The following is an 8682-nucleotide window of genomic DNA, read 5'->3' as shown; positions in this document are numbered from 1 at the left end:
GAGCCCGGGTAGAAAGAGGGAGCGGCGGGTTGTGGGGTGGTGGGGCAGGGGGCGACAGGATGGGGAAGAGACTAAGGCGGGGCGCGGGGCGGGGGGGCTGTGGGAACCTGCAGGAGAACGTTACTAGCTGGATAAAGGCAGGTTTCCCAGGAGTTTATTTTTTAACTGTATGCTGAAAAATAAATGGGAGGTGGCGTTTGAGAAAGCGAAGTGTGTTCCAGGTTGAGAGAGCAGCATGTGTGAAGGCCCCGAGCCGGCCTCCGGACCTTTTCAGTATGCATCTTGGTCAGGGGAGGATGGTCGGCCAGGGCACACGCATGGCCCCCTGGAGTCGTGCGGCTCTGGCCTTGGTGAGTCTTCAGGCACAGATTGAGGCGTAAAGGAGGTGCTCCTGCCAAAATTTAATTTCGCCCAGGCATGGTATCCCAGCACCTTGAGAGGCCAAGGTGAGAGGATTGCTTGAGGCCAAGAGTTCGAGACCAGCCTGGCAACATAGTGAGATGCGATCTCTACAAAAATTTTAAAAATTAGCCAGGTGTGGTGGCATACACTTGTAGTCCCAGCTACTCTGGAGGCTGAGGTGGAAGGATCACTTGAGCACAAGAAGTGGAGGCTGCAGTGAGCTGAAGGGGCCACTGCACTCCAGCCTGGGTGACAGAGCAAGACCCTGTCTAAAAAACAAACAAAGAAGTAAATCCCCTGGTCTCAGGTATTCTGTTAGAGCAACACCAAACACACTAAGACAGGAGGAAGGGGCTGGGTGGGCTCCCACAGTCCTGTCCAGCCACTGGGCCCGTGCAGCACAGCACTTCCCGGGTGCATCGGCATTGAGCCTTTCCTGAGTGCTGCTGCCATCTGTCCTCCAGTTACGAAGGGAACAAGAGACCCAGAAGGGGTGGGGCTGGCCCATGGTCTCCCTTGCTCACAGCCCTGGGCTGGAGCGCTTGTACAGAGCTGCCTCCTGGTCAGCCAGGAAAGGCTCACTGGAGGAGGAGGGGTAGGTCAGGCATCTTCCCGGCCTCAGAACAGGATATGGGTGGGGGACGTTGGTGTGTCCTACACTGGGGCCTGCCCACCTTCTTCCCCCAGTGTTCCTCCATCCTGCTCTGAGCATTGTGCAGAGGACCCCGGACTATGGGGTTCATCCTTTCCTAGGGAGCTTTCAAGGGCCCACACAGCCTGCTCCCCACACCCCATGGAGGCGCAATGATAGCAGAATTACTGGCACTGTTAACCTGCTGGGGTTGGAACCGGGAGTCCTGGAGGGTCAGAAGTCAAGCTGGGGGACTGGGGGGACTGCCTGCACTGGCCACTGCAGTGCAGAGAAGCTGAGGTGAACACAATCTGAGAGACTGGAGACCAGGGCTGGGTGAGGGTGCATGGGAAACGGGTGCGTGGGAACTGGGTGAATGGGTACCGAGTGGATGGGGACTGGGTGGATGGGGACTGGGTGGATGGGGACAGGGTGGGTGAGGACTGGGCGGATGGATACTGGGTGGATGGGACTGGGTGGGTGGGGACTGGGTGGATGGGGATTGGTAGATGGGTACTGGGTGGATGGGGATTTGTGGATGGGGACGGGGTGGATGGGGATTGGTGGATGGGGACTGGGTGGATGGGAACTGGGTAGATGGACACTGGGTGGATTGGGACTGGTGGATGGGGACTGACTGGATGGAAGGAGGGCAGGGGGCCAGGTGGGGCCAGGCAGCCTGCCTGCTCTGCTGAGCGGCCTGGACCCAGGGGCTGCCTCTCCCAGGCCTCAGTCTCATCGTCTATAGAATGGAGTTTCCAGAGATGGTCTGAGGCCCCTTCCAACTACCTGCAATGTGCTGGGTCCCAGGTCCACAGGAAGGACTGGTTCCTAGGGTCTTCCTTCCCAGCAAATTGTCTCTCCTGCTCCTGGCAGCAAAAGCTTCCCAGGATAATATTATCAATAATAATATTGTCCCCCCTCCTCCTCTGCCTCTTCTTCTTGTGTTTCTATATTCCAGGAACTTTCCTAAATGGTTCATTTATTTATCAGATAATTTGATCCCCCACAATCCCATGAGTAAGAGACATTTACTGATCCCTTTTTATAGATGAGGAAACAGACTCAGGGAGGGGAGGTGACTTGCCAGAGCCACACAGCTGGCAATCTGGCTCCCGTACCTCCGCGTCCCTGAGGTCACTTCAGTGCCCCCGCCGCATGCCAGGGATAAAGAGACTCGAGACCTTACCGCAACTCACGGAGACCTATGTGGCTGCATGTGTCACCCCCAGGCAGAGTGACTTGAAGGGCCCAGGGAGGGGCCTCTTTTCATCCCGGGGACTGCCAAGCCCTGGAGTCCAGCTGGGCATGGGCAGTCAGCCCGGGCTGGGGGATGGTGCCTGGCTGCTAGGGTGCTGGTCCTAGCATGGCAGGCATGGGTTAAAATCCCAGCTGTGCCACCTTCTGCTGTGTGATTCCAGGCACGTGACCTTTCTGCTTGGTGCCTCAGTTTCCCCTTCTCTGGAACGGGGATAATAGCAACGCCTCTTCTATAAGGCAAGGTGGTTGTGAGGATTCAATGAAGCAATACACGAAAGCACTCGCCTGCCTGGTCCCGTGGGTTCTCCACAGGATAGGGAACCCATGGAAGCCACGCCCAGCTAATTGTTTTGTATATTTTTAGTAGAGACAGGGTTTCACCATGTTGGCCAGGCTGGTTTCAAACTTCTGACCTCGAGTGATCCACCCACTTCAGCCTCCCAAAGTGCTGGGATTACAGGCCTGAGCCATGGCTCCTGGCTGTTTGTTTTTTGAGACAGGGTCTCACTTTGTCGCCCAGGCTTGAGGGCAGTGGTGCTATCGTAGCTCATTGCAGCCTTGATCTCCTGGGCTCAAGTGATCCTCCCACTTCGGCCTCCTGAGTAGCTGGGACTACACGTGCACACTACCATGCCTGGCTAGTTTTTTATTTTGTAGAGGTGGGATTTCACCATGTTACCATGGTCTTGAACTCCTAAGCTCAGGTGATCCACCCACCTCGGCCTCCCAAAGTGCCGGGATTATAGGCACAAGCCACCATGCCCAGCTTGAATGGCCGCTTTTGATGGAGCACTTACTATGTGTCGCTAAACCCCTCTGAGCCTCAGTTTCCTCCTTTGTAGTGTGGGACTTGCTCGAGGACTCACTGCTGGCCTTGGGGAGCAGAGAACCCAGGTCTCTGTGATTCCGAAGTCCAGGTTCTTCCACCTGCAACTGCAGTTTCCAGAATTGGTCCCACCCCAGGAGGATCAGCCAGGTGATATGAGATCCTGCTCGGGGCTGTGGAAAGGGAATGGGAAGTCAGGGCACCCTGCCTGGTCCCACGCTGATCCACCGGGGGTACCCATCCGAGAAACAGGGGTGGGGACCAGACTGGATGATGCAAATGGCATGTGGCATTGATCATTGGCCCCTCACCCTGGCCACGGCCTCCAGGTGGGCAGAGTGCACTCCCTGTCTCTTGACTCTGGGCTCAGCCATGTAATTTGCTTTGGTCCATGGGATGGCAGTGGCTATAACAAGACCAAAGGCTTGAGGTGCACTTCCACAGTGGGGCTGTCTTCTTGTGCTTCTGCTATGAGAAGATCGTCCCCCTGAATGGCTGCCGGCCCTTCAGCCTCGCCCCGCCAAGCGACACATGGAACAGCCAGAGCCCAGCCTAGAGCCTGTATCCCAGCCTAGCCTGAGGCAGAGCCGCCCAGCGAAGACCAACGGACCTTCAGCTAACCTGCAGATGCATCGGGGGAATTAAATGATTGTTCTAAGCCACTGAGTTTTGGGGTGGTTTGTTACGTGGCATTATTGCAGTGGTAGCTAATACAAGCCCGGTATCACTCTACAACTCTTGGACTCTGAGCTGCATTTGCGTCCTGAATCCATCACTTACTGAGAATCAGGTCTTTATTATTATTATTAATTTTACTCTATCAATTTCAAGTTTTCCATAAGAGACATAGATAATGTAAAGGTCAAAGATTTTGGGCGACAAAACAGAGATAACTCCAAAATCTCTGGCAAACAACAGTCGCTACCTTTGCACCAAGCTGAGCTCTGAGCTTCCTGACAGGCATGGCAAAGAGAGGAAGAAGATGCACTACTCATATGCTGGGGAGCATTAAGGTCCTACGGGCTGCGTCCCATGGGCTGGCGACCTCCCACTGGGGCCCTCTTCACATTGCCGTGGGATCCCAGCATTTTCCCCAGCTTTCCTTCTTCCAGACCCTGCTCCAGTATCACCCCAACTTGAAGCCTTCCGGGCTGTTAGAATGTCTTACAGCAGATTGCCTCCGTCACTGATTGGTTCATCCCGTATCTGCTGGCATCAACCTATGTTGTGCTTAGAAAAGACTTATAGAGGCCGGGCGTGGTGGCTCACGCCTGTAATCCCAGCACTTTGGGAGGCCGAGGAGGGTGGATCACGAGGTCAAGAGATTGAGACCATCCTGGCCAACATGGTGAAACCCTGTCTCTGCTAAAAAAAAATGCAAACAAATCAGCCGGGCGTGGTGGCGGGCGCCTGTAGTCCCAGCTACTTGGGAGGCTGAGGCAGGAGAATCACTGGAACCCAGGAGGCAGAGGTTGCAGTGAGCTGAGATTGTGCCACTGCACTCCAGCCTGGCGACAGAGCGAGACTCCGTCTCAAAACAAGAAAGAAAGAAAGAAAGAAAGAAAGAAAGAAAGAAAGAAAGAAAGAAAGAAAGAAAGAAAGAAAGAAAGAAAAGAAAAGAAAAGATGTATTGAGGCTGGGCGCGGTGGCTGACACCTGTAATCCACCAAGGCGGGCGGATTGCCTGAGCTGAGGAGTTCCAGACCAGTCTGGGCAACACGGTGAAACTCCCATCTCTACTAAAATACAAAAGAAATTAGCCAGGCGTGGTGGCATCCGCCGGTAGTCCCAGCTACTCGAGAAGCTGAGGTAGGAGAATGGCTTGAACCCAGGAGGTGGAGGTTGCAATGAGCCGAGATTGCGCCACTGCATTCCAGCCTGGGCGACAGAGCGAGACTCCGTCTGGAAAAAAAAAAGAAAAGAAAAGAAAAGAAAAGACTTGGCCGGGCACAGTGGCTCATGCCTGTAATCGCAGCACTTTGGGCAGCTGAGGTGGGCAGATCACGAGGTCAGGAGATCGAGACCATCCTGGCTAACACAGTGAAACCCCGTCTCTACTAAAAATACAAAAAATTAGCCGGGCGTGGTGGCGGGCGCCTGTAGTCCCAGCTACTCGGGAGGCCGAGGCAGGAGAACGGCGTGAACCCAGGAGGTAGAGCTTGCAGTGAGCCGAGATCGCCCCGCTGCACTCCAGCCTGGGCCACAGGGCGAGACTCCGTCTCAAAAAAAAAAAAAAGAAAAGAAAAGAAAAGAAAAGACTTATCGAGTGAATAATGAATAAATGAATGAATGAGGAAATGAATTTACAGATGGGGAGGTGAATTAATGAAGTTAAAAGCAATACATCGAAGAAAGTGTTTGCTTACCTGAGTCTGATTAGGGGAAGGAGCCCTGAGTGGAGGCACCGTTGTTTGAGGTGGTCTTGCCTATATATTTGTAAAGAATGCTTGAGAAGTTTCTTGAGGGGTTCTGGGAGCTGAGGATCACATCAGAATTCTAGCTGAGAACAATTTGTCAGCTGTCACAGTGCAGAGCATGGTGGTTGAACTCAAATGCCGCCCAGCAGATGACAGGGACACTTTCCACCTAGTTCAGGAACATAAGCTAAGGCACTTCAGAGAGGTTTTTTTGTTTGTTTGTTTTTAATTTTTTTGAGACAGGGCCTCACTCCGTCACCCAGGCTGACTGCAGTGGTGCGGTCTTGATTCACTGCAGCCTGGAACTCTTGGGCTCAAGGGATTCTCCCATCTCAGCCTCCTCAGTAGCTGGGATCACAGGCTTGCACCACTATGCCCGGCTAATTTTTTAATTTTTTTCCAGAGAGGGGGGTCTCGCTTTGTTGCCCAGGCTGCTCTCAAACTCCTGGCCTCAAGTGGTCCTTCCCCCTCGGCCTCCTAAAGTGCTCAGATTACAGGCGTGAGCCACCGTGCCCAGCTGGGGAGTATTTTTATGTCCCCAAAATGCAGGATCTGCCTCCAGTTGATTTGTCTTTAGTGAATAAGGATGAAAATGCCATCTATTTCCTGGAAAATTCTCTTGGCCTTCAACCAAACATGGTTAAAACAGATCTTGAAGAAGAGCTAGTTGAGTGGGGCAAAATGGGAGCCTATGGTCATGAAGAAGGCAGCATCCTTGGGATACAGAGATGAGAGTATCGTAGGCCTACAGAAGGACTATAGGAGCCTACGAGAAAGAAATAGCCCTAGTGAATGCGCTGACTCTTAATCTACATCTTCTACTGTTATCCAGGGTCTCACTCTGTTGTCCAGGCTGGAGTGCAGTGGCACAACCACAGCTCACTGCAGCCTCAACTTCCCAGGCTCAGGTGATCCTCCCATCTTAGCCTCCCAGGTAGCTGGGACTACGGGCACACACCACCACGCCAGACTAGTTTTTGTATTTTTTTGTAGAGATGGGGTCTTGCCATGTTGCACAGGCTGGTCTGGAACTCCTTGGATTACAGGTGTGAGCCACCGCGCCCAGCCTTAGTCCAGTTATTGTTTAAGCCTTTACCAAATGGTATAAAATTCTTATAGAAGCCAAAGCTTTCTCCTTTAATCATGATACTATTGAGTCACAGCTACAACTCCATGGAGTTAACATTGAGGAAAGTGGGGATTATAAAGCCAAGAAGGGGGAAGAAACCTTAAGAATAAAGGATATTGGCCGGGTGCGGTGGCTCATGCCTGTAATCCCAGCACTTTGAGAGGCCGAGGCCGGTGGATCACCAGAGGTCAGGAGTTTGAGACCAGCCTGGCCAACATGGTGAAACCTCGTCTCTACTAAAAATACAAAAATTAGCCGGGTGTGGTGGCAGGCGCCTGTAATCTCAGCTACTCTGGAGGCTGAGGCAAGAGAATCGCTTGAAGCCGGGAGGTGGAGGTTGCAGTGAGCTGAGATCGTGCCATTGCACTCCAGCCTGGGGGACAAGAGAGAGACTTCGTCTTAAAAAAATAATAATAATACAAAAAAAAGTTAGCTGGGTGTGGTGATGCATGCCTGTAATCCCAGCTACTCAGGAGGCTGAGACAGGAGAATCACTTGAACCCGGGAGGTGGAGGTTGCAGTGAGTCAAGATAGCATCACTGCACTCCAGCCTGGGTGACAGAGCAAGACTCCATCTCAGAAAAAATAAAATAAAATACAATATAAAATAAAATAAAATAAAAGATATCCCTGAAGCAATTGAGAAGGGAGGAGGCTCGATTACGGCGATCCTGTTCAGTGGGCTGCATTTTTATACTGGGCAGCTCTTTAATATACCTGCTACCACGAAAGCTGGACAAGCGAAGAGATGTTTTGCTGGCTTGATCTAGCATGTACAGTTGGAAATGCTGAACTCCACTTACATGACAGAAGAGTTGACTTTGCCCACTGGTGTTCCCACAGTAATTTGAAGGCAGGAGCAGGAGGTCTGGCAGGTGCTTTTTCCATGAAAAACATGCCCATATGATTAAAGCTGTGCTGGTGGGGTGGTTTGACTGTGAACTCAGCACCAGATTTGAGATGGATAACCAACTGCAGTTAATCCCTGGGGTCAGTGGATTCCAAATCTCAAATCCTCCCATTTTGTTGGTCTGTTTCTCACACACTAGTTTAGAGATCTTTAGGCAGGCAGCGATTAAAGCATTGTGGAGAAAATCTATTTTGCTAACTGGTTATCTGGAATACCTGATCTAGCACTGCTATGGCAAAAATAAAGCAGAATCTGAGAAGCCAATGGTGACCTGGAGGTGACCATTACTCCATCCCATATGGAGGATCAGGGCTGCCAGCTGACACTAACATTTTTCTGTTCCAAAGAAAGATGTTTTCCAAGAGGTAGAAAAAAGAGGAGTGGTTTATGACAAGTGGAATCCAAATGTCATTCAAGTGGCTCCAGTTCCTTTCTATCATTCTTTCCATGATGTGTATAAATTTATCAATCTGGGCTGGGTGCGGTGGCTCACACCCGTAATCTCACCACTTTGGGAGGCCGAGGCCAGAGGATCACTTGAGCCTAGGAGTTTGAGAACAGCATGGACAACAGAGTGAGACCCTGTCTCTATAAAAGAACCAAAAAAAATGTATTTTTAATTAGCCAGGCATGATGGCACACACCTATAGTCCCTGCTACCCAGAAGGCTGAGGCAGGAGGATCACTTGATCCCAGGAGATCAAGGCTGTAGTGAGCTGTCATGGCACCACTGCACTCCAGCCTGGGCAAGACAGTGAGACCCTGTCTCCAAAAAAAAAAAAAAAAAAAAAAAAAATTATCAATCTGCTCACTTCTGTACTTCACTCTGCGGAAACAAAAAATTAGCAGTGTTTTCTAGAACAATTTACGCAAATTATACTGAAAGCTGATGTGTGTTTTTTTTTTTTACCATTATTCAATTTTTAGTTATGGAAAGTATTTTACAATTGATCGCATGTAGCTGGCAGTAAGTAATATACTTTACAGAAAAAAAATAAGTAAATGAAACAAGTAAGACTAAGGAGTGATGGGTGGGCTAAGGAAACTGCTTTTATTTTATCCAAGTTTATTGAAAGCCTCCTGTACTTATCCCTGAGAGAGGATGCA

General features: G+C 51.0%; 1 pseudogene; it reads left to right on the top strand.

Moving 5' to 3' along the window:
- Positions 1 to 235: 235 nt before the first annotated feature.
- LOC100600811 lies at positions 236 to 8421 on the top strand (annotated as a pseudogene).
- Positions 8422 to 8682: the final 261 nt, after the last annotated feature.

This window comes from Nomascus leucogenys, unplaced genomic scaffold (genome assembly GCF_006542625.1).
Source record: "Nomascus leucogenys isolate Asia unplaced genomic scaffold, Asia_NLE_v1 2701_35851_qpd_obj, whole genome shotgun sequence".
NCBI classification, from domain to species: Eukaryota; Metazoa; Chordata; class Mammalia; order Primates; family Hylobatidae; genus Nomascus; species Nomascus leucogenys.
The sequence above is the reverse complement of the archived record's forward strand: the minus strand, read 5'-3'. Positions and strand labels throughout refer to the sequence as shown.